The following is a 27,064-nucleotide window of genomic DNA, read 5'->3' on the forward strand; positions in this document are numbered from 1 at the left end:
ATATGCAAAAATTTAAGCTCAACTCCAGAGCAGAGGCCCCGGATGAGTCAATCGCAATGTGTATCGCAAAGTTGAAACAGTTGACTGAGCATTGCGACTTTGAAGATACAATGATATGTTGCGAGATTGTTTTCTTTGCAGCATACACGACAATCCCATTCAGCGCTGTTTACTTGCAGAAGTTAATATTGAACTGAACTGCACCATGGAGATAGCGCTAGCAATGGAGAGTGCTAAGAGGGACTCGCAGGCTTTGCAGAGTGTGCAACATGGTGCCATTCTTCAGTTGGGGCAGGATCCTACCGCCAGGCGTGGTGCAAAAACCAGGGAGGCAACCGTGAAGCGGGAAACAGTCTCTACAGCTCGAAAAATGAAAGGAAAAAGTGGAAGCATCTCACCAACGATTCAGAAATTAATTTGTTACTGATGTGGGTGTAACCATGTACCAGAAACCTGCAGGTTTAAAGAGGCAGAATGCCACTACTGCCACAAAAAGGAGCATATTATAAAGCAATGAAGGACGAAATCAAGACAGCCAATCAGACAACAGGCCAAGATGATTGAAGTTCACAATATCACTGAACCAGAAGCTGCCAATATTGATATCTATTCCCTATGCGATGTCAAAGCAGTAAAAACTCTCTCCTCTCCTACCAGTGTCACTGAACTCAAGGCCAACATTTTCTCCCCGTCAAGGGGGAAAATTGGGAGCGGGCACTGGTGGACGGACCTCCGATCGCCACCCCCGGTTGGGGACATGCAGCCATTTTAAGTGGGCAGGCCAATTAAGGCCCACCCAGCGTGACGTGCGCCAGGAAGCGCTATGCGCTCCCTGTGCAGGTGGGGGGTGGATTCCATGCGCCTGGAGTGCTGCCTCAGTGAGATCTTCTCCGATGTAAAATTTGAAATATAGTGAAAAAATTCCTTGCCACGTTCCCTAATGTGACACTGTCACATGAGTTGGGACATGTCCATACCTTTTGTTGAAACCTTTCATAAAAATTTAAAGACCCTCATGAAATCTCATTCTGTCCGTGGATGAGGTTTCATGCTTTTTCCAAGGCCCGCCTGGGCTCCTGGTCCGCTCGCCAACCTTAAGGTTGGACGGGCAGGTCCATCAATCATGTTACTTGGTTTTGAAATGGCCTTAATAGGGCCCACCGAACTGACAATCTAAATGATGAGGGGTGACATCGGGACACACACCCAATATTTCCCCATGCCATTGTATGCGTTGGAGAGCAGGCCCCGCCCCTGCTCGCCGGCTGGAAAAACCTTTCTCGGGCATGGTAAATTATTACCATCGCTTCTTGCCAAATTTGTCTACCGTGTTAGCCCCTTTACACTTATTATTGAAGAAGAACCACAGATGGTCATGGAAGGTGCAACAAGAAGAAGCCTTCATAAAAGTCAAGAAGCTATTGCACTCATCGTGCTGACTAGTACATTATGACCCATCAAAAGAATTAATATTAACCTCAGACGTGTCTCTTTATGGGATGGGAGTGGTATTGTCACACAGGCTGGAAGCTGGTTCCGAAAGGCCAATCGGCTATGTCTCCAGAACCCTCACTGCAGCCAAGAAGGATTACTCACAACTTGGAAAAAGAAGGCTCATTCGTCATATTTAAAATAAAGGAGTTCTATCAATATTTGCATGGTCGACATTTCACTGTAGTGTCAGATCACAAGTCACTAATGGGTTTATTTAATGAAGTTAAAGCAATTCCACCAATAGCCTATGCCAGTATTCAAGGATAAGGCTTGATTTTGTCAGTATATATACATCTTTATGCACCGTCCGGATGTGCATATAGCAAATCCAGATGCCTTCAGTCATCTTCTATTGCCAGATAGCATTGTACATGCTCCAGTGCCACAAGAAATTGTACTTGTGTTGAATTTCCTGGTTAATCTCCAGGCTGTCATCCCGCTAAAAGTTGTCTACTCAATCTTGCAATCTCCCCTTGTTTGAATCTGTTGGTGGTCATGGTATACCATGCATTCAACCTAGCATGTAATGAAACCCAAAGAGGCACTTCACATCTAACCTGGCAATTGGAAATTCCTCTTTTTGCTATACTTAGCACCTTTAGGTTAATCTGTTTGCATCAAATATCTTTCATGTTATGTTAATGAAGCCATTAAACTATTTGAAATAAGGACCAGGACAAAGCGCTATGATTTCAAGAGGACAAACCTTGATTGAATAGGGAATTGACAATAAAAACAAATAGGATGTGCTACTAGAAGATATCTCAACGGGACACTTTAAAACTGCAATATTGATTATGAAAGCTAAGTATACAGCCTTGAAAAATAAATGCAAGCTAAAGAAAAACAGCCCCATAAGCAATTTAAATGGAAATACAACTAAAATAATTTATAGAAAACCCACAGAGAAAAATATGGCAGAAAACTTTGATTGGAGTCAAAGCATAAATTGAAACAATTACAGAGTGTGCAAAAAGATATTTACCTAAAGGTAAAGGTAACAATAGAAGTTATGCACAATAATAAGAGATTTTAGTGTCATAAGTAGAGGTTTTGGAGAGGAGTGGGTAGGGTCCTTGCCTCTGAGCCAGAAGATTTGGGTTCAATTCCCACTCCAGGACTTGATGGCCAAGGAAGATTCATTCATAACACAGCCAAATAGGTTGAGTACCAAGTTGTAAGCCCCTCCAATATAGGAAAGATGGTAAGAGCAGGAGAGATTCTTGGCCAATCAATTAATGGAAAGAACTTGGAGCCTCTGCCATCACTATCCATAGTTCCAGGCTACAACATGCACACAAAAGTGTGTGTTGCCACATCAACTTGGACTCATTGGGGAGCTGGATCAGTTTGGTGCCAACAGCATAGGGTTTAACCCCTGTTCTGGCTGGGGTGGATTCGGAACCTGCCTCCTTGACCTACCTATGGCAGAGGCCATGGCGCTGTGAGTCAGACACACCTATGGGCAGAGAACTCAAGAAGTATTATCAAATTAAAATGGTTGAAGATTTGAGATCTCTAAAGAGTAAAAATTGTGATAAAAATAAAAACTAGTCAACATACTTAATTAATATTTTTATATTTACTAAAGAAGTTAATATTAATTAACTATCCAATATCCTTTGAAATTGAAGTGTTAAATGTTAAAACTACTAAAATTCACAAATCCTTTCGATAAAATTATAATTATCCTAAAACAAAAAACTAGTGAAAGAGTGTGTTGGCTATTGGAGAACATCATAAACACTGGAAGGTACTGCAAGAATGGAAAGAAGGTAACATAGTGCTTGCATTGAAAATAAACACAATTCTGACCAAGTACGTCTTTAATATAATATTAATAACTGCTAAAATAAGGGAAACGCTTATGTAGATTTAGTTAGACTGCTCACATTAGAATATCTTACTAAGAAACAGCAGCATGGATTCACATAAACAATACCCAGCCTCCTTGAGGACAATAAAAATAAAGTAGATTTTAAGCCAGCTAATTTGTAACATATTACACTTTAGGAAGCTATTTGATGGTTGAATCTGCCCATACTCTTCCTCCTCTTGCGCTGACATTACTTGCTCCCGAGGTGGTGGTAAGAGTTGATCGCTCATTGTCGGAAAGCAAAACAGCATGCAGCACATTAGCACAAATCTGGAAGCATACTTAGGGCTGTAGTATGAAAATCCTCCTCTTCCAGTGGAAGCATTGCTTGAGCACAAAAATGCAGGTGAAGAGGAACAGGAGAACTTAGATTAGTTATAAAACAAAAGAAAGCCTTTCCTTTATATAGCACCTATAATGATTTGACATTCAAAAGCGCTTTACATCAAACGATATACTTTTGAGGTGTATTCATTGTCGCAATGTAGGAAGAAGGACAGCCAATTTGTGTACAGAAAAGAGCCTCAAACAACAATGGAATAAATGACCAAATCATTTTTAGTGATGTTAAATGAGGGATAAATAGATTCAACAACTCTACTGAAAGTTGGCGCTTGCAACAGTGCAAGACTCCCTCAGTACTGTATCAGCCTGGATAAAATGCTGGAATGGGACTTAAAACTACAACTTTTTGACTTTGAGGTGTGAGTCCTACCAGCTGAGTCACAGTTAACACCTCATAGAAACCATAGAACCAGAGAAAAGTTACAGCGCAGGAGGCCATTCAGCCCATCTTGTCTATGCCAGCCCGAGGACACCCAAGTGCCCTTTCTAATCCCACCTTCCTGCACCCGGCCCATAGCCCTGTAGCTTACAGCACTTTAGGTGTAGATCGTGTAATTAAAGCGATAAATAGCAAATGAAATTGATGCCTGGATTTCCATCCTTGAGGCAAATAGAGGGAATTCAGAAAATTCCCAATTTGGCCTCTCCTGCTCGGGACGAAGGCATGCAAAGGCAAGATCTTCATTGCTGAGGGCTAGGTGTAGGCTGGAGCCAGGCCAGCCAACCCGGAATGAAATGTAGAGGCAGCTACAAGGGCTGCCAAGTGGGGAGGAAGGTTCTTTAAAAAGATGCCTTAGTGTTGTGGGACTTTGTCCCAATGAAAAAAGACACAAAGGCCTTTAAGCCCTCATCTCTTCACCCCCAAACACTCTCCATATCCCACACATGCTACTTCATGCACCCACCCACCCCCTATCTCCCCTCATGCTCCCATGCCAAGCTCTGGCACTTTCATGACTATTGACCTACTGTACACTTCCTAGAACAATGGAATGCCTATTGTATAGTGGTATGTGTAAAAAAAAGCTTTGAGAAAATGTAATCCATGGATACCTTTCTCCTGTGCTTGAAAAAAAAGTCTGGACTTCAAGCTAATAAAAGTGTCAATCACCCAGGCTCTTTGAAGTTCCATAAACCACTAACCCTTGAATCTACTTAACTTGTGTCAACAAAATATGTAAAATTGACTGCAGAGATCAGAGGCTGAGCTGTCAAGCAAATAATGTTTCCTCTGGAGAGTAGTTGTTCCAGTATTCTAATAGCTGTCTGGGGTCTCAGCCAAACATACATAATGAGGCTTGGAAGAGAGCCCAAATAACTATTATAATGATTGGCAGCTCAGACTCTCTGATCTCTATGGTCAATTTTACAATGTTTATTGATACAAGTTAATTGGTTTCAATAGTTTGTGGGTTGTGGTTTTTGAACCTTCAAAGGGTTTGGATGAATGACACTGTTATTAGCTTGCAGTTGATACTTTTTTTCAAACATAAGCAAAAGTTATCAATGCATTACATTTTATCAAAGCTATGTTTTTACACGTTCCACTCTACACTATGGTGTTCTAGAATTGTGTACAGTGGGTCAATAGGCATGGAACTACCAGAGCTTGGCATGGGGGCATGAGGCGATATAGGGGGTGGGTGGAAGGACAGAGCTTGGCATAGGGGCATGAGCAGGACCTTTTGACTTTTCCTTTTAAAAGATCCCTTCATACACACTAAGATTCTCGACTCCTCTAAGGAGCGAACCATGACTCTTCAAAAATCTGGCCAGCTCCATGAAAGTCACAGAGGAGTCGGGAATGCCTGTCTCCGCAATGGAGTTGTCCAGGTCAGGAGTGCAGGGCACGGGATTGTGACAGGAGCCAGCCCAAACCCTCTAAAGGCACTCCTGAAATTTAGACATACTGGGAATACGGTCAGGAATCTCGGAATCAGGACCCACCTTCCATTTTTAAAGGGCTCCCAAGTCACCCAAGCTCAGTGAAAAACCAGACCTTAATATTGAACATGTAAAGCATCCAAAAAGGCATAGATGTGCAGGAATAAAATGAATTCAGAGAGACTTAGAGTGAGACTGGGGAGTGACAAGAACACTTTTAATGTCAAAACAAGTTATAAAATAAACAGAATGGGGTGATATATAGCCAGGATTATAAAATGAATTTCCACAGGGTTATATTTTATGGCTTGTAATGCATGGGTCAGACCACAGTTAGAGTAGAATTCCGGGTGTCATGTTGCAAAAAGAATCATAAGCATTAAAACAGGTACAGAAACAAATGAGCAAATATGATACTAAGTGTAAAAGGATGAGCTGTAGACAATGTAGATAATTTTAAGATCTGCAGTTTAGAAAGAGACAGTTCATAAAGTATTATATGAAATATAAAGCATTTATTGACATTGTTAAAGCTAACCCAGAATATTCCTACAAAATAAATGGAAAGTTTAGAATAGAAACTTCAGCAAAGGGAGTTAGAGACAAAGACATTTGGGGAAATCAAATGGATTTGGATAACGTGAAATAAGAGGCAAAGTAATCAGGGGGTGAGTTTTCATGTTCTATTGCCCTTATTCATTCTGAACTCTACTTACGCTCTTAAGTCAAATACTCTATGATCCATCCTGCCACGCTTTCGCTGGTTTTGTCATATCAGCAAGTTCTTCCAGCCAATTTAAACATTTTCTTTTTTGCTAAGTTTATTTCTGCTAAGTTTAGATAGTGGTATAATAAATATAGACCTGTCTGGGCACCTCAGCCTCATTGAATGCACATCCTGTGCCATGTGGGAACACCAAGATGCTTCTCATGTCCCGTAGAATCACAAAATGCAGGAAGTGTCATCAGCTGGAGGAGCTTGAGCTCTGAGTTTTGGAGTTTGAGCAGCAACTGGTGTTGCTGCAATGTATCTGCATGACCAATAGCAATGTGGACAGTACATTTCAAGAGATGGTCACGCCACAGCTTAAGAGTGTGTAGTCAGATGGGAATGACTACTGCCAGATAGATATGGAGGATCTGACTCTAACTGGTATTCAGCTCTGAAGAGCGCTGAGGACTTTGCTGGGCAGTACGACCAGAGCAAAGACCATGGGTAGCTCAGCTGTACAGGGAGGGAAGGGGAGGATCATAAAGGCACTACTGGCAGAAAATTTGATAGTTAAGAGTGTGTCTGAAACCACAAACATGAACCCAGGATGGTATGTTGCCTCCCTGATGCCAGGGTCATGGCTATCACTGAGTGGCTGCAGGCCATTCTAAGGGAAGCGGGTGAGCAGCCAGATTTCATGGCCCATATCAATACCAAAGATACAGGTAGAATTTGCCTTCTAGCAGATTTTTGGGAACTATGAAAGAAATTAAAAAGTATGCCTCAAAGATGGTAATCTCTGGATTGATCCCAGTGCTACTTGCTGTGAGTACAGAAAAGGGAGAACAGTGCAGATGAATGCATGGCTAGAGAAATGAGGCAGGAGGGAGGGCATTAGACTCTTGCAGCATTAGGATTGGTTCTGGAGCAGGTATGTTGCACTGCAACATGGTTGGAACTAATATCATGGCAGAGCAGTTTGCTAGTACCTGTGCACCTCCTTGTGACTCTGATTTTCTATGTTTTTTTTAGGTAGTGTTGTTGGGGAGGTTTTAAACTGACTTGTCAGGGGGATGGAAATCTGAGCAGAGATGCAAAAAGGAGAGAAACAAATCTGGTAATAGGCAGAAAATTGGTGAGTGAATATAAAAGGCAGAGAGAACAATGGCTAGAAAATGGACAACAAAGGAGTTATGCAGTGATTAATGGCTTATATTTCAATGCAAGAAGTCTAGTGAGAAAGGCAGCTGGGTTTAGAGCACAGGTAAACATTGGGGCACAATTTTTCATCCCATCGGGAGTAAAATAGTGCGTGATGATGTTGGATGGGTGTCCTGACATCATCGCACACCCGTGCGATATTTTGGTCGGTGTGCTTGCGCGAGAGTCAGTCACATGCCCACCGACAATTAAAAGGCCTGCTAAGGCCCTTAAGCAAGTGCTTGAATGCTATTTTTCGCTGCCCATCCAACCTTACAGTTGGCGGGTAGGCGAATAGGCCAGGCGGCCTATGCGTTTTTTACGAAACCTCATCCAAGGGCGGGATCAGGTTTCCAACAGCAAATTAAAAAAATAAATAATTTTTAATATATTTTTAACATGTCCCTCTTCATGTGACTGAGTCACACGTGAGGACATGTTTATGTCATTTGTAAAATCTTTATTTTTCATTTTAAAATTTTTCAGCTCCCTGAGGCAGCTCTGCACCTTCAGGGAGCTTTCAGTGTACATTCCCTTGCACATGTGCAGATTTCAGCACTTGTGCTGCTCCCCCACCTACCCTGGCAGTGTTGAGGCTCTCAGCATGCATTTCACGCTGGCTCTCCATTAATTGGCATGGCAGGGTGAAATCGTGGTTGCAGCCTGATCGCGGTCGGCAGTCCGTTCCCCGGCCGATCCTGGGCCCACCCGCCTCGTCCATCGACAAAGGGAAAATCCTGCCCCTGAAGTCTTACTAATTATCATATATTTCATCTGCAGGCTGCCCCTTGGTGACATCATCCTAAGGCACAGTGTTAGTTTTCACATGCATGTTGACGACACCCAGCTTTATTTCACCACTGCCTCTCTCTCGACTCCTCCACTATTGCTAAATTATCAGAATTCTTACTTGGCATCCAATACTGGATGAGCAGAAATTTTGTTCAATTAAATATTGGTAAGATTGAAGCCATTGTTTTCAGTTCCTGCTCCAAACTCCATTTTCTAGCTATTAATGCCATCCCTCTCTCTGGCAACAGTCTGAGATTAAGCCAGCCCGTTCACAACCTGGGTGTTACATCTGACCCTGAAGTGAGCTTCCAACCTCATATTTGTGCCATCTCTAAGGTGACCTTTTACCACCTCCGTAACATCACTCAACTTTGTTTTTGTCTCAGCTCATCTGCTGTTGAAAACTTTGGCCATGCCTGCATTACTTCTAGACTTGACAATTCAAATGCATTCCCGGCTGGCCTCCCACATTCTACTCTCTGTAAACTGAGGTCAGCTGCCTGTGCCTTATTTCACAGCAAGTCCTGTCCTTGCTAACCTACATTAACCCTCATTCATGTAACGTCTTGATTTTAAATTTTCATCCTTTTTTGCAATCCCCCATGACCTTGCTCCTCCCTATCTCTGGAATCTCCTCCAACACCACAGCCCTCCAAGATATCTAAGCTCCTCTAATTCTGACCTCTTATGCATCCCCAATCATAACTGCTCCACCATTGGTGGCTGTGCCTTCAGTTGTCTAGGCCCCAAACTATGGAATTCCCTCCCTACATTTTTTTTTTTCTCCACCATGTTTTCCTCCTTTAAGACACTATTTAAAACCTACCTCTTTGATCAAACTTCTGGTCATCTGAACTAATATCTCCTTATGTAGATTTGGTTTACAATGCTACTGTGAAGCACTTGGGATATTTCATTATGCTAAAGGTGCTATATAGATACAAATTGGTTTTGCTGTTGTTGTTCAAGTACGATGTCACAGATATTACTGAAACGAGGCTTAAAGAAGGGAGGAAATGGCAACTCAATACTCCTTGTTAAAGGACTTACATATGGGAAAGAGAGGGAGATTAAAAAGGAAGGTGTCGCAATAATGGTTCAAGAAACAGCTGTGAGAAGACATGATATGCTTGATAGACCATCACTAGAGGCCATATGAGTTGAACGGAGGAACCAAAAAGGGGCACTAATGTTGCTGGGTGGAGACTAAAGACCCTTAAACAGTCAGCGGGGAATGATAGAGCAAATATGTAGTTAAATTGCTGAAATGTGCAGAAGCAATAGGGCAGTAAAAGATAGGGTTTCAACTACCATGATAATAACTGAGATGAGCTGTTCTGGTCTCCACATTTAAGAAAGGATACACTTGCATTGGAGGGGCTACAGTGAAGGTTCACTAAATTGGTTCCTGTGATGAGGGGATTGTCCTATGATGAAAGGCTTAATAAATTGGGGTTATATTCTATGGAGATTAGTAGAATGGGAGGTGATCTCAGTGAAACCTGCATAATTCTGAAGTGGCTTAATAGGGCACATGCTGAGAGATTGATTCTGCTGGCTGGGGAATCTAAAACAAGGGAGCATAGTCTCAGGATAAGGGGCCGATCACTTAGGACTGAGATAAGGATAAATTACTTCACTTAAAGGGTAGTGGAGCTTTAGAATTCTCAGAGGGTTGTGAATGCTCCTTCGTTGAATACATTTAAGGCTGGGATAGACAGATTTCTGGTGTCTCGTGGAGCTAAGGTATATAGAGAGCAGGGAGGGGGAAATGGATTTGAAGCCCAAGGTCAGCCTTGATCGTATCTAATGGCAGAGCTGGCTCGATGGGCCATGCCATCTACCCTGCTCCTATTTCTTGTGTTATGAAAGCTATGTAAAATATATAGAGGGTGCAGAATTCTTAAAATGCATTCAGGGGAACATATTTTTTAACCAGTATTCAGCAAGCCCAATGAGAGAAGGGATAGTTCTAGATTTAGCATTAGGAAATGAAACTAGGCAAGTGAAAGAGACGTCAATGAGAAATAATTTTGTGAAAGTGATCATAATTCAGTTAGATTTAATATAGTATTGTCAAAAGGCAACAATAGACAAAGAGTAAAGGTTTTAAATTTGAGGAAGGCCATCTTTACTGAGCTAAAATGTGAATTGACAGAAGTAGACTGGAAACAGCTACTTGAAGATAAATCACTGTCAGAGATGGTGGGTAAATTATTGCAAAACCTTTTGACAGACAGTATAAATAATCATGTAGAAAGGCACAAATTAATCAAGGACAGTCAGCATGGATTTGTTCAGGAATGAACAATGTCTGATTGATTTTTGTGAGGAGTTAATAAGGAGGTTCAATGAGGGTAGCATGTTTGATGTAGACTACACAGTCTTTTGCTTTTTGTGGTTCAAATCGTTGATTTAGAAATAAATACAAGAAGTTTGTCGATGATACAAGAATTGGTTGAATGGTTGATAGTGAGGAAGAAAGCTGTAGAATGCAGGTAGACTTGTCAGGAGGGCAGAAAAGTGGCAAATGGATTCCAATCTGGAAAAGTGTGAGGTAATGCATTTGGGGAGGGTAAACAAGGCAAGGGAATGCACAATAAGTGGTGTGATACTGAGAAGTGTAGAGGAACTGAGGGACTTTGAAGTGCATGTCCATAGATCCCTGCAGGTAGTGGAACATGTAGACAAATTGCTTAAGAAGGCACACAGGATGTTTTCATTTATAGCTGAGGCAAAGCGTATATAAGCAAGGAGGTTATGCTAGAACTTTATAAAGCACTAGTTAGGCCGCAGCCAGAGTACTGCATACAGTTCTGATGACTGCATTATAGGAAGGGTATGATTGCAGTGTAGAGTACAGAGATTTATGAGGACGTTGCCAAGAATGAATGATTTTAGCTATGAGGAAAGATTGGATAAACTGGGGTTGTTTTCTTTGGATCAGAGGAGACTGAGGGAAGATTTGATTGAGGTATATAAAAATAAACGGATTCTGGAAAGAGTGGATAAGAAGGACATATTTCCCTTATCAGGGAGGTCATTAAGCAGGGGTCTCAGGTTTAAAGTGATTGGCAGAAGAATTAGAGGGTAATTAAGGAATTTCTTTCTCACCCAGAGCATGATGGTGGTATGGAAATTACTGCCTGAAAGGATGGTAGAGGCAGAAATCCTCAAAACATTTAAATGGTACCTGGGTGTGATCTGAAAGTGCCAGAATCTACAGGATTATGAATCAAGAGCTAGAAAGTGGGATTAGGCTGGATAGCTCTTCTTCAAGTGACACATACACTCTGGGCCAAATGGCCTCTTTCTGTGCCAACAATTTTCTATGTTTCTATATTCCTATGGTAATGAGATTAAGGCCCACATGTTTTTTTTTTCAATTTAGAAATAATTATCAAAGTTCACTCATTTTTGTTTATGTCACTGAGCTACATTTGGAATTCATCACATTGAATTTATGCCTCACAAATAATCATGCCCAGCAGAAAGTGCCCAATTAGCAAATGATGGCACCACTGTTCATTTTCAGCTTTCTTAAGCAATTATTGAGCTGCTTAATCATTAAAAGTTGCAAATTGGCTGTAAATAGAGTTGTGTAGTAAGAAAGTCAGAATACACTATTCATAACATTCACTTGTCATCTCTCAGTCTTTTTTGATAGGGTATCTGATGATCAAGATGAACCTTTTGGGACCAGAGGACATCCCACTAGCCAGGCTGCCTAAGGAAATCAATGATGGTTCAGAAATCCAAGGCTGCGAGAGGATGTTGGGAATAAATATTATAATTTATGGATAGCCACCAATGTGACATTGAAACAGCACTGAACATACTCCTGCCTTTACTTTGCACATAATTTAATCTGATTACTCATAATAAATATTACTATTGAAAGCCATACTGAACATTGTATCGAATTGCATAGAATTTACAACAAAGGTATGGGATTTTTGATTAATGTCAATGGTGCTGTTTATCCTCTGCAAAAACAATAGTCACAATTCTTGGTTCCTGCCCTGATTCTATATTGGTTCATTCCTTTTTCCTTCAGCCACCTACCTAACTTAATCTTAAATGTCGGCATTGTCTCAGCTTCAATCCTTAACATTCTAGCGCATTCTATAATCCCGCAAAGCCTCGCGTAGAAGTTTTTTCTGTGCTCTGTCCTAAATCTTTTATATTAATCATTGTATCCATGTCCCCTCATTTTGTCAATCACTAGAAACTGTGGGGGGAGTTTTCCCAGGCAAGAGGAGATGGGTTTGCATATGTGTATGAATGTTAAATCCCCTGAAATTGACACTGAATCCTGCACCACTAAGGGAAAGGGATTTAATTGTCTCTGTGTGCATAAAAAGCTCAGCAATAAAGTACTTTTCTGGTATTTTCTAGGGCCTGCTGCTTATCCTCTATTAACTCATTATCCTCTTCCCTCAGGCTCCCACCTCACATGTGACAAATCTCTTTTTACTGATATATATTTTAAAATGTTCATGTTAGTATTTTTTGAGATTCCTTCCTCATGCTCCCTCCATATTTTTCTTATTCCTTTTTGAATCTCTTTCTTTACTGTAATAAACTTGAGTAATTGAGCAGGTTTCTTGTTAGAAACAGTAAACTTTACTTACAGAGCTCCTGATGAAGCTACATGCTTGAAATAGGTCCGCAACTAGAAAGTTCTACCCCTAAGATTACCCGCACTTAGGGCTGATTTGTCTGTATAGTCACATGATTCCCAAAACAGTATGAAAGGTTTTACTTATGATCACCACATTCCTATCCCTTTAATTTTGTTTTACATATCTTATTTACAAGAATATCTTAATCCATAACATATACAAATATACAGAGTTAATGTGATTATAGACTAAATCTCTGAAGTGGTTTTCTAATTTGGTTAGAGCGACATATCTCTACGACTTGAGATTCTTCCACTGGATTAACTTGATCAGGAACTGTGACATCAGGGACATCTTTTGGCAATGACAGTTCAGAACCATTTACTTCAACAGAGACATCAGGTATGTCAATTTAATGTTGATCTGGCACCTCAGGGATCAAAGGTTCAACTTCAATTTCAGATGGAGTAATTGATTGTTGGAGTGTCTCTGTACTTCTTACATGATCCACATGTTTTTGAACAATCTATTTTTCCACTTCCACTTGGTATGACAAAGGCCCTGTTTCAGAGACAATTATACTTAGGAACCCCTCCAGGTCCAGTTCAAAATTTTGCATGAAAACTGTCTCTCCTACAGTAAAATTTTGAGCTTTGCTGATTTACTTTCTGACTACTCTGGTTCTTCTCTACCTTCCCCTCTAAGTTAGGAAACACCAGGTTCAACCTTGTACAAAGGCAGCATTTCATTAATAGTTCAGATTACTTTGAACTTGTAGCTGCATGACGAGTCATGTGATAGTTATGAAGAAATCGCAAAATTTGTGTTTCTAACGTTCCCTCAGATAATTTCTTCATTCTTGTTTTAAAAGTTCATATTGCTCTTTCTGCTAACCCATTGGATGAGGGATGGTATGGTGCTGTTTTAATGGGGAGAATTTTCTCCCTGTCGTGCGGGCTGGGCGAGAGCGGGCGCAGGCGGTCGTGGGCAGGCTGATTAAGGCCCGCCCAGCGTAATGCGCACCCAGAAGCGCTCAGCGGTCCCTGTGCGGGTTGAGGGGAGAGGGAGAGTCGGGACCTGCGCTCGAAAGAGTGCAAAAATCTCCCTGAGGCATGAAGCTGCCTCAGGGAGATTATTTTCATTTTGCAAACTTGAAAAAAAGAATACTAAAAATCATTCTGACATACCCCCTCATGTGACAGTGTCACATGAGCTGGAACATGTCAATGAATTTTAATTTCATTTATAAATCCTTCATGAAACCTCATCCAGCCCATGGATGTGGTTTCGTGTGAAATGCAAGGGCTGGCTGGGCTCTTTGCCTGCCCGCCAACTTTAAGGTTGGACGGGCAGTTCAGACAATTAGTTTAATTAGCTATTAAATGGCCTCAATAGGCCTTTGACAGTTCGGTGCGCATGCAGCCGACTCCAGTGTGTGCCTGTCGAACTGAAGGTCGGAATGAAGCGCGGTGACGCCGGGATGCACGCCCGATGTCACCGCGCATCATTTTATGCTTCGACAAGTGGGCCTGCCCCGCGTGCCAACCAGAAGATTCAGGCCAATATGTTCAATCCCATTTAAGTTAATGCATCTCTGGAATTCCATGTTAGTGAATGCAGTACAGTTATCCAAAACAATGACTTCTGGTAGGCCCATGTACACTAAAGCATTGGCACAGCTTTTCAATAGTTGAACACAATGTCAGTGATTTAACTTCATACACATCCATCCACTTAGAATGTGCGTCAATGATCAATAAAAACATGGTACCTAAAAATGGACCTACATAGTCTATATGTAGTCTAACCCAGGGTAGACCAGGCTGCTTCCACGGATGCAATTGAGCTGAAACGGGCAACTTCTGTTGTTGCTGACACTGGAGACAGTGTTTAACCATTTTTTCTATATCACTGTCTAAAGCTGACCACCAGGTTTAACTTCGCGCAAGCATCTTCATTTTGAAATGTCTGGATGCATACTGTGAAGCTCTGTCAAGAGTGGTTCTCCTCCTTGCAAAGGGATGACAATGATTGCTCCCCACAACAAGATTCCATCTTGGCAGCTTAATTCAGTTTCGGGGTAATTAATGGTTTTAACTCTTCAAAGACTTGTGCATTCAAGCATCCTTGCAATTCCTGTTCTTGGACTTTTTATAAAATTGGATCCCGGTTTGTCCAATTCTTTATTTGTTTTGAACAGTTTGATGAGGAGTCCAGGAAATTCAACACAAGTGCAACATCTTGTGGCACTGAAGCATATACAATGCTATCTGGCAAAGGAAGATGACTGAAGGCGTCTGCATTTGCCAAATGCACATCTGGACAGTGCATAAAGGTGTAATCATATACCGACAAATTCAAAGCCCATCTTTGAATTCTGGCAGATGCTATCAGCAGAATTGCTTTTTCTTCACTAAATAAACCCATAAGTTGCTTGTGATCTGACATTATGGTGAAATGTTGATCATGCAAATATTGATGGAATTTCTTAACCCCAAATGTTACGGGTAAGCCTTCTTTTTCAACTTGTGAGTAACCCTTCTCAGCTGCAGAGAGTTCTGGAGACATATCCTATTGGTCTTTCAAAACCATCTTCCATCCTGTGTGACAATGCCACTCCCACACCATAGGGATATGCATCACAGGTTAATATCAATTCTTTTGATGGGTCATAGTGTACTAGCAGACATGATGAGTCCAATAACTTCTTGACTTTTATGAAGACTTCTTCTTGTTACACCTTCCATGACCATTTGTGGTTCTTCTTCAATAATAAGTGTAAAGGAGCTAACACTGTAGACAAATTTGGCAAGAAGCGACTGTAATAATTTAGCATGCCCAAAAAAGATGTACCTTCAGTGATACTGGTAGGAGAGGGCACCTCTTTGATTGTCCTGACTTTCTTCTCTCTGGGTGCAACCCTTGGGCATCCACTCGATGACCTAAATAAGTGGCTTCAGTGGCTTGGAAAGTATACTTTCTTCAATCGTACACCAACCTCCAAAAATCTCCTTAAACCTCTTCTAGGTTGGCCAAATGTTCAGCTTCCATTGATCCTGTGATCAGGATGCCATCCAGGTACGCTACAACTCAGGGAAGTCCTTGTAGGCTTTCTATGGCCCTTTGGAAAATTGCACAGGGAGATAATACACCAAAGGGTAGGTATGTATATTGGTACAGGCCCTTGTGCATGTTACCTACCCTCTAGATGTGCTGTCAAGCTCTAGTTGTTGGTATGCATGGCTCATGTCCAGTTTAGTGTTGGATTTTCCTCCAGCAACCTTAGTGTGCAGATGTTCAATCCTTGGGATTCGATATTTATCTAATTTAGCCTCTTTGTTCACAGTTAATTTGTAGCTTCTGTCAATGCGAATAGTTTGATCAGGTTTAATCACAGGGACTATGGGTGCTGCCCATTCTGAAAGTTGGACTGGCTGGATTATTCCTAACTTCTCCAAGTGGCACAATTCCGCACCTACCTTCTCCTTTAGGGTGCAAGGCACGGGTCTGGCCTTAAAGAACTGGGGTGTTGCCTCCAAATCTACGTATATTTTTGCTTGTAGGCCTTTAGAGGTGATACCTTTCACCTGTATTGCCTTGCCTCTCCAGTGTATGTCTTTAGCTGAGCAGTGGTTTGCTCCAGATTCAGTGGCTGGGTACCTTCATTTAGGTATTTAAATGTGTGTTCTCCCATCACTGTGGTCGATGCTCCTGTGTCACCTCCATGTCCAGAGGCTTCCCATTTACTTGAAGTGTGACAGTGATTGGTTCAATTTTCACTGCCTTGAGATTGTATAGAGAATAGATATTAGTATCAGCAGATTCTGGTTCATTTCTATTATGCAGTTCAATCATCTTGGCCTGCTGTCTGATTGGCTGTGTTGATTTCACCCTTCATTGCTTTATAACATGCCCTTTTTTGTGACAGTAGTGGCACTCTGCCTCTTTAAACCTGCAGGCTTCTGGTGCATGGTTACCACCATATTGGTAACAATTTGATTTCTGAATCACTGGTGAGATGCCTCCAGTATTCCTTTTTGTTTTTGAGTGATAGGCACTGTTTCCTGCTTCACGGTTGTCTGTCTGGTTTTCGTGCCACACCCAGTGGTAGGTTCCTACCCAAACTGAAGAACGGCGCCATGTTGCACAATCTGCAAAGCCTGTGAGTCCCTCTCACCACTCTCCATTGCTAGCGCTATTTCCATTCCACCCTTCAGGTCAGTATTAATTTTTGCAAGTAAACGGCACTGAATGGCATCATCATGTACACTGCAAACCAAACGATCTCGCAACATATTATTGAGACTGTCTCTGAAATCACAGTGCTTAGTCAACTCTTTTAACTTTGCGATATACATTGCGATTGACTGACCTGGGGCCCTTACTCTAGAGTTGAACTTGAATCTTTGCATGATCGCTGATGACTTAGGCTGGAAATGTGTCTTCACGAGGTCGACTAGTTTTTTGAAAGGTTTGGAATTGGGTTCATTCAGGGCCATCTACAGATGACTATGGATGAGGTTATATGTCTTGCTCCCACAGACACTTAGAAGAATTGCTTTCTGCTTCTCCTCTGCTGTTACTTCATTTGCCAAAAAGTAGAAACATAGGCGCTCTATCTATTGGCTCCAGTCTTCCATGGATGAGTTGTATGGGTTGGTTCTGCCAAAGAGTGGCATGACTGATGAGTGTACTTTTCTTTCTTCCCTTAAAAATCGATATACTCACATTCAGGAGGTGAGGTGCAGCGTCAGAGCTATTTATTTTCATCGTCAATTATAATAAACTTGGTGTACCAAACAGGTTTCTTGTTAGAAACAGTAAACTTTACTTACAGATTTCCTGATGAAGCTACGTGCTACTTTCTATGACTAGAAAGCTCCACCCCTAAGATTACCTGCACTTAATTCATCTGTACAGTCATGTGATCCCAAAATAGTATGAAAGGTTTGACTTACAATCACTACATTTACTTTCTCCTATTCTCTTTTATGTTTAATATTTATATCAGGCGTCCTGTCCCATCTCCTTCAATTTGTGTTTGTTTCTAACCTCTTTTCTTACGCTTGGTGGTCAGAAACCAGAAGCAATCCCCTCATAGAATATATTTATCCTGCAAGTTTGCAATATCTTTTTTCAAAAGGTTTAATTGTGTAAATATGCCAGAATGGAAAGGAAAATTAATCATGGAAAATATTGGGCAGTTAATCAGCAACTGTGGAATTTCTGCTTGTGCCCAAAGTGAAACTTACCCAGACTACCCCATGCATTTATTTAAATATCTTTTGGCAGTGATTATGACTGATAACTCTAATGGAGTGCTATCTTTTTCGGTTGATCAATGGCACGAATACACTGGACCATGCCTTGTGAACTCAGAATGCTGCATTTTTCATTGAACAACATCTGTCCCTCTCGCTGCCTCTGCATCCTGAGAATCAATGTAGTTGTGTCACAGGCTAGTTGAGAAGGTGCCTCTCTGTGAGTTGGGTATCACTGTGCTCAGTTGCAAACTGACTGATCTTTGAAAAGTCAGTACTTCATCAGAATCTGTGGCATAAAATCGAGGTGCTACCTTGCTACAGGGCAATTCCTGAAAATGGTGTAGTTTTTGACTGGTGATCATGGTTAGGTGAACATTCTTCACCTTGTACTCCTCAGTTATGTTGAAATAACCATGTAGCTTGGGCTAGAACCAAACCCGAATGGGCTTGACACACAAACTCAGACATGGCAGACCCTCTCTTTCACCTACTCCTCCTCCTAATTCTCCCTAGTCTCCTCTTCTCTCTCATCCAACATGTTCAACATAATGATGGATGCTGTTACACACTAATATTGTGTACACCGTAAATGTTGTGTAGCTCTAACATCTTTTGGTCTGCTTCTTGCTGGGCCTCCACCAGCTACTTTGGCTGCTTGACTGACAGCTTTTATTGGGGCATCGTTAATATAAAGTCAGATCGAAGTGACGACTGTGTGATATTGCACCAATCTGGTTAATTATTGCTTAACAAGCCTTTGAAAAGCAAATTAACACATTAAAGCTGGTTCAATGCTTTAACATACTGCACCCTGTTTTATTCCAAGCAGCAGTTTTCTGAGCATGAGGAAAGTTAGCAACACCTTCCTTAATACAAACATACGATAGAATAAAAATCCTCCTCAACCTGATTGTAATGACATTGTAAATCTGTTTATGGTGATCTTTTCTTTTTCTGTGCAGGATTTCTAGCAAGATCATGGAATAATAAACTGGAGGATAGCCAACTTCAATGGGTCAAGAACGGAGCTAGGCCAGATAGGATGGAACCAAAGGTTGGCAGGAAAAGCTGTAGCTGAACAATGGGCGACCTTCAAAGAAGAAATGGTTCAGGCACAGTCAAGGTATATTCCCTCAAAAGAGAAAGGTAGGGCAAACCGATCCAGAGCTCCCCGGATGAAAAAGGAGATAGAAATTAATATAAAGAAGAAAAAGTGTGCTAATGACAGGTGTCAGGTAGAATACACAATTGAGAACCAAACAGAATACAGAATGTTCAGAGGGGAGTTGAAAAAGCAAATAAGAGAAGCAAAGAGGGGTGATGAGAGGAGACTAGCAGCCAACATAAAGGGGAATCCCAGTCTTCTATTGGCACACAGATAGTAAGAGGGTGGTAAAAAGAGGAGTAGGGCCGATTAGGGACCAAAAAGGGGATTTACAGATGGAGGCAGGGGGCATGGCTGGGGTGGTAAATGAATACTTTATATCTACCTTTACCAAGGAAGCAGTTGCTAATGGGGTCATGGTGACAGAGGAGGAAACTCTGTCACTAAAAGGGTTCAATATTGGTAGGGAGGAAGTGTTGGGTAAACTGTTGATACTTAAAGTTGACAAGGCACTAGGGTCACATGAGATGCATCCAAGGATATTGAAGGAAGTAAGAGTGGGAATTGCAGGGACACTGGCCCTAATCTTTCAGTCTTCCCTAGATTCAGGGGCAGTGCCAGAGGACTGGAGAATTGCAAACATTATGCCCTTTTCAAAAAAGGTTGTGAGGATAAGCCCAGAAATTACAAACCAGTCAGTTTAACTTCAGTGGTGGAGAAGATTCTAGAGACAATTATTCGGGATAGAATTAATAGTCACTTGGAAAAATGTGGTTTGATTAGGAAGAGTCGGCATGGATTTCTAAAGGGGAAATCATGTTTAACTAACTTGCTGGAGTTCTTTGAAGAGGTAGCAGAGAGGGTTGATGAGGGTAACACTGTTGACGTGGTGTACATGGACTCCCAAAAGGCATTCAATACAGTGCTACACAACAGACATGTGAGAAAAGTTATAGCTCATGGAATAAAAGAAACAGTAGCAACACGGATACAAAATTAGCTGAGTAATAGGAAACAGAGGGTAATGGTCAATGGATATTTTTCGGGCTGCAAGAAGTTTTGCAGTGGAGTTCCCCAGGGATCAGTTTTTGGACCCTTGCTATTCCTGATTTAATAGTTTATTAGTGATCTAGATCTTGGGGCAGGATTTTACCATTGGCGAGTGAGGGCGGGGCCCGCTCGCCGAAGTGTAAAATGACACGGGATGATGTCGGGTGGAACTCCCGATGTTACCCCGCCCCATTTAAATTTTCAGAATGGCAGTGGCGCAGCAAAATCAGCTGCGCACCTGCCGGCCTGTCAATGGCCAATTGAGGCCATTGATAGATCAATTAAAGTAATTAGTGGACCTGCCCGTCCAACCTTAAGGTTGGCGGGCATGCCAGGAGCCCTGCCGGGAAGTACAAAAAACATGAAAACTCATCCACAGGCGGGATGAGGTTTCATGTAGGGTTTTAAAAATTTTAATAAAGTTTTTTTGGAAATTATGAACATGTCCCAACTCATGTGACATTGTCACGAGGGGACATGTAAGGGAATTTTTTTTTTCTATTTCTAATATTTTTGAAAGTAGAGGCGATCTCCCTGAGGCAGCACTTAGCCTCAGGGAGATGGGTGCGCTCTTTCGTGCGCATGCTTGAAAGAGCGCACTCTCGATTTTAGGCATTCCTCCCCGCTCGCACAGGGAACTCTTGGCACTTTCATGCAGACATCATGCTGGGGGGACCTTAATTGGCCCGCCCTCGTAAAATGGTGTCATGCCTCTGATCGGGGGCGCCGATCAGAAGCGTGCCCGCATGTGCCCGCCCATCAACCTCCCCACCGACGGGGGAAAATTCTGCCCTTGGTGTGCAGGGAACAATTTCAAAGTTTGTGGATAATATGAAACTTGGAAGCATTGTGAACTGTGAGGAGGACAGTATAGAACTTCAAAAGGCCATAGACAAGTTGGTGGAGTGGGCAGATAGGTGGCAGATGACATTCAGGGCTTTGAAGTGTAAGGAGATGCATTTTGGTAGGAAGAACATGGAGAGGCAATATAAAGTAAGGGGTACATTTCTTAAGGATGTGTAAACGCAGAGGGACCTGGGTGTATATGTGCATAGATCGTTGAGGGTGGCAGGACAGGTAGAGAGAGAAATTAATAAAACATACAGTATCCTGGGCTTTATTAATAGGGGCATGGAGTACAACAGCAGGGAGGTTAAGATGAGTTTATATAAAACACTGGTTAGACCTCAGCTGGAGTGGTGTGTACAGTTATGGTGCCACATTATAGGAAGGATGTGAAAGCATTGGAAAGAGTGCAGAAGAGGTTTACAAGAATGGTTCCAGGGATGAGAAACTTGAATTATGAAAGTAGATTGGAGAGGTTGGGACTGTTCTCCTTGAAGAGGAGAAGGCTAAGAAGGGATTTGACAGAGATGTTCAAAATCATAAGGGGGCTGGACAGAGTAGATAGGCAGAAACTGTTCCCACTTATAAAAATATTGAGAACAAGAAGGCACAGATTTAAAGTGATTTGCAAAAGTAGCAAATGTAATGTGAGAAAAGACTTTTAGGCACAACGAGTGGTTCGGGTCTGGAATGCACTGCCTGGAAGTGTGGTGGAGGCAGGTTCAATCGAGGCATTCAAGAGGGCATTAGATGATTATTTAAATAGAAACAATGTGCAGGGTTACAGGGAAAAGGCAGGAGAATGGCACTAAGGCATAATGTTCATTTGGAGAGCGAGTGCAGAAAGGATGGGCTGAATGGCCTCCTTTTGCATCGTAACAATTCTGTGATTCTGTGAAGTATCAAATAAAGGAAATCTACACTAAGTATTTATGGTATCATGATAAAATGTGACCAGAGACATTATCTTCACGATTATTCCAACTCTAGCATATATTTGGCATATGCATCTACTCTGATGCACAAAACAAGTTGAATCATTAGATGATTCTTTGGATGCGGAGGCTGGTGGGGTGAAAAGTGAGGACAAGGCGGACCCTAGCTTGGTTCTGAGAGGGAGGGGGAGGGGTGAGAGCAGAGGTTCAGGAGATGGGTTGAACACGGTTGAGGGCACTGTCAACCATAGTGGTGGGGGGAAGCCTCCGTTAAGGAAAAAGAAAGACATGTCAGAAGCACCATTTTGGAAGATAGCATCATCTGAATAGGTGTAACAGAGGCGTAGGAACTGAAAGAATGGGACAGAGTCCTTACTGGAAGCAGGGTGAGAGGAGCTGTAGTCAAGGTAGCTGTGGGGGTCAGTGGGCTTGTAATGAATATTGGTGGACTGTCTATCACCAGACATGGAGACAGAGAGGTCAAGGAAGGGAAGGGAAATTTCGGAGGTGGACCACGTGGAGGTGAGAAAGGAGTGGAAATTGGAAGCAAAATTGATAATTTTTCCAGGTCCAGACGAGAGCATGAAGCGACACCAATGAAGTCATCAATGTACTGAAAGAAGAGCTGTGGAAAGGGGCCTGAGTAGGACTGGAACAAGGAATGTTCCACATGCCCCATAAAGAGACAGGCATAACTGGGGCCCATGCGGGTACCCATAGCCACACGTTTTATTTGGATGAAGTGAGACAAGTTTAAGGGGAAATTGTTCAGTGAGAGAAGTAGTTCAGACAGATGGAGGAGAGTGGTCGTGGATGGAGATTGTTTGGACCTCTGCTCAAGGAAGAAGTGGAAAACCCTCAGGCCATCCTGGTGGGGGTTGGAGGTGTAGAGGGATTGGGCATCCATGGTGAAGAGGAGGTGGTTAGGGCCAGGAAACTAGAAATTGTTGATATAACGTAGGGCATCAGAAGAATCATGGATGTAGTTGGGAAGTGACTGGATGAAGGGAGAGCGAATGGAGTCAAGATAGGGAGAAATGAGTTCCATGGAGCAGGAACAAGCTGACATGATGGGTCTACTGGGACAGTCCTGTTTGTGAATTTTGGGAAGGCGGTAGAAGCGGGCTGTGCAGGGTTGGGAGACTATGAGATTGGAAGCTGTTAAGGGAAGATCTTCAGAGGAGGTGAGGTCAGTGACAGCCCTGGAAACAATGACTTGGTGTTCGGTGGTGGGGCCATAGTCCAAGGGGAGGTAGGAAGAAGTGTCTGAGAGTTGACGCTCAGCCTCAGCGAGGTAGAGGTCAATACGCCTGACAACAACAGCACCACCCTTGTCGGCAGGTTTGTTAACAAATTCAGGGTCCCTCAAAGAAGTGTCCTAGACCCAAGCAGCTTCAGCTACTTTATCAATAACCTTTGCTCCACTATTTTAACGTCAGAAATGGGAATGTTTGCAGTTAGCGGTTATATTTGCATCTCCTCAGGTAACCATTTCCCCCCGACATTCAGTAACGTTTACTTTGCTGAATCTACCACCATCATTATGTTATGACCGAAGCAATTGGTAAAGCGGAGTTATTAAAAAAATCCCAGAGGGAAATTTTAAACAACTGTCATAACCAATAATTTAAGTGTTACATTTGAGATGCGACTCTAAACTCAGGAATCAGACCATTAGTTCTTGAGGTTTTACATTAAATTAAATGAAACATTTTATTAATTTACATCAGTTAAAATATATGTACACATGGTTACAAATTACTACTATCATAACTTTTAACAAATTCCCAAAATAATCTCCATTAAGGCAACAACAACCCATAGGCTTAACCAAAACACCAGGCAAAGCATTTTCACCTCACAAATTCAAAATGAGGTTCTTTTCACTGTGAAGCCAGTTGGACCAGTTGGAGGCTTACAGCTGCCTTTTGATCTTACATTGCCTCTGCCCGCACACCTAAAAACTACTGAAGTTATACCTACCAGCCCCAATGAATGTTAATTCTCATTGTACCACCAATCTCTTTGAACTTCACCTTTTAACAATGAAACCCCTTTCATAATACCAATTTTATTAGTAATATAGACATATGGTTTGGTATCTAGTATCTGGTATTTAGAAAGGCTACAAGTTTTCACCCCACTTCTTGAATGCTCTATTCAACAAATGCAAATGCACGCTATCTCCCTGTTTATATCTCAAACTAGTACATCAAAGCACCCAGACTAGCTGGCTTTAACCCAATTAAGACATACCCACAGGCTAAACCTCTATTTTAAAAGGAAAATATTTTCCAAAATATTATATACATTAATAGCTTCATGACATCCACGCCTTAACGATAAATTAACCGTCATGATTCTAATAGATGGCTTCATTTTAATAACCCATCTCACACTATCTCCTATATTCATTACACTATTACGTTACCAGGTGCATGCATTAACATAACTATATACAAGTCCTTGGTATCAACAGGAATCATTCCAGTTCAGGATTCTTCTAAATGTCCCATTTTCCTTTAAGCTTCAAACTCTTGATAATACATCTGCGAACAGATTTTCTCTTCCAGCAATATGTATAAGACGTACATTAAATGGTTGTAACAATGGACTCCATCTGAAAAGCCTTGCACTTTTGTCACAAAATTTGTCCAGAAACTTCAAAGGATTATGGTCTGCATGAACAATTGTTTCTGATTAACTGTTTGCAACATAAATTTCAAAATGCTGCAATGCTAACACCAAACTCAAAGTCTCTTTTTCGATCATTGAATATCTTCTCTGTTGTACATTCAGTTTCCATGAGAAATACCCTATCAATTTTCAATTCCAGTGTCATCTTCTTGTAACAGTACAGCCCCAATGCCTATATTGCTTGCGTCAACAGCCAACTTGAATTGCTTGGCATAATTGGGTGCTGCCAACATCGGTGTTGTAATTAATATAGTTTTCAAACTATCGAATGACTTCTGACACTCCAGTGTCCATTGAAACTTCTTGTTCTTTATTAATAGTTCAGTCAGTGGAGCAACCACTTGGCTAAAATTTGGTACAAATTTCCGGTAAAACTCACTCAGGCCCAGAAATCTTAAAACTTCTCGTTTTGTTGTAGGCACTGGGAAATTCACGAAAGCCTTGACTTTCACATCTCTCGGAGACACCTTACCATGCCCAATGGTATGGCCTAGATACGTAACTTGCACTTTTGCAAATTCACTTTTAGCCAAGTTCATCATCAAATTAGCTTCTTGTAGTTGAGTAAATAATTCTTCCAGGTGCTGTAAATGCTCCTCCCACGTTTGACTGAAAACAATTAGACGATCAATATAAACTGCACAATTGCTTAGACCTGCAATTACTTTGTTTGTCAGTCTTTGAAATGTTGCAGGTGCATTCTTCATACCAAATGGCATGACTGATATAGTCCACTTGACGTTATGAAAACTGATATCTCCTTTGCTCTCTCTGAGAATGGTACCTGCCAATATCCTGTTAGCAAGTCAATCTTTGTGATAAATTTCGATGTCCCACTTTCTCAATGCAATCCTCCAAGTGTGGTATGGGATATGAATCTGCTTTTGTCACTGAATTCAACTTTCGATAGTTCACACACAGTCTTTGTGTTCCATCTGGTTTCGGTACCGGTACAACAGGTGAACTCCAGTTACTGCCACTAGACTCAATTATATCATTTTGAAGTATGAAATTAATTTATTTTTGTACTTGTGGTAACTTTGCCGGATTTAATCTGTAAGGTTGTTGCCTCACTGAAGATGATATTTCAATACATTATTCATGTAAAGCAAATGTGTCTTTCTTAACTTATTTCCACAAATAGGTTTGTGTGACAGTAATAGCTTTTCCAAATCACTTTGACATTTGCTTGGAAGGTAACTCAATGTTCCATTTAAATTTTGCAGCATCCCCTCATTATCCAATTTGATTAGAGGAAAATTAATTTCAGAGTCCTGAACTTCTACCCCTTTCTCATCATCCACCATCACTAATATCTCATTTTGTTCCTCTTCCCCATCAAAGTACTTTTTAACCATATTTATATGACACAACTTCTACTTCTTTCTTCTCTCTGGAGTATTTATTAAATAATTTACTTCACTCAATTTCTTTTCAATCCTGGAAGGCCCATTAAATCTTGTATTTAAGGAACCCCCTAGTCCTGGTAACAAAACTAATACTTTCTCTCCAGAAACAAAGCTGTAAATTTTAGCCTTCTTATCTGCTTTCACTTTCATCACTTGCTGTGATTTTCCTGTTACTTAACATATATGACAGGTTCTACAGAATTTGACTACATCCCTATGCAAACCTGACCAAAAAAAAAACCTCTGTATCCTTTCCTGTGTTTTTCTAATTCCTAAATGTCCCCCCACTGGAATTTCATGAGCAATCCTCAGAATGTCGTTTCTATAACCGAATGGTATAACATTCTGATGCACCTCCCTCCAGCTTTCGTTTGGTGGGACGTAATCTAATCTCCATTTTCTCATTAATAGATTCCCTCGAAGATAATAACACACTGGAATACATTTTGCTTCAGCTTCTGAATAAGCTTTCTGATTTAACTGTTTTAATTGCAAATCATTTTTCTGTAATTCCACTAACCTCTTTGAGTTAAACACTTCAACTGAACTATCCTGCATTCCTTCCTCCTGAATAATGTTACCAAATACAGTGCCAGCTAATTGGATTTCATCACCTTCTTCTTGCCTTTGAACTGCTTGCTTGGCTTGTTTATTTTATTCTTCCCAATGGGCTTTTGATCTTGCTATAACACAATCAGGAAACAATGCAGGATGTTCCTTCTGAAACACCTCTGTTGAAAACACTTCTATTGGCTGCTCAACTACCATAGGCATCACCCACATTTGCGATCCAGCTCTTTCATTACCCAGAATAAATTGAACCCTGCAAT

This window comes from Cetorhinus maximus, chromosome 4 (assembly GCF_964194155.1).
Source record: "Cetorhinus maximus chromosome 4, sCetMax3.hap1.1, whole genome shotgun sequence".
Lineage (NCBI taxonomy): Eukaryota > Metazoa > Chordata > Chondrichthyes > Lamniformes > Cetorhinidae > Cetorhinus > Cetorhinus maximus.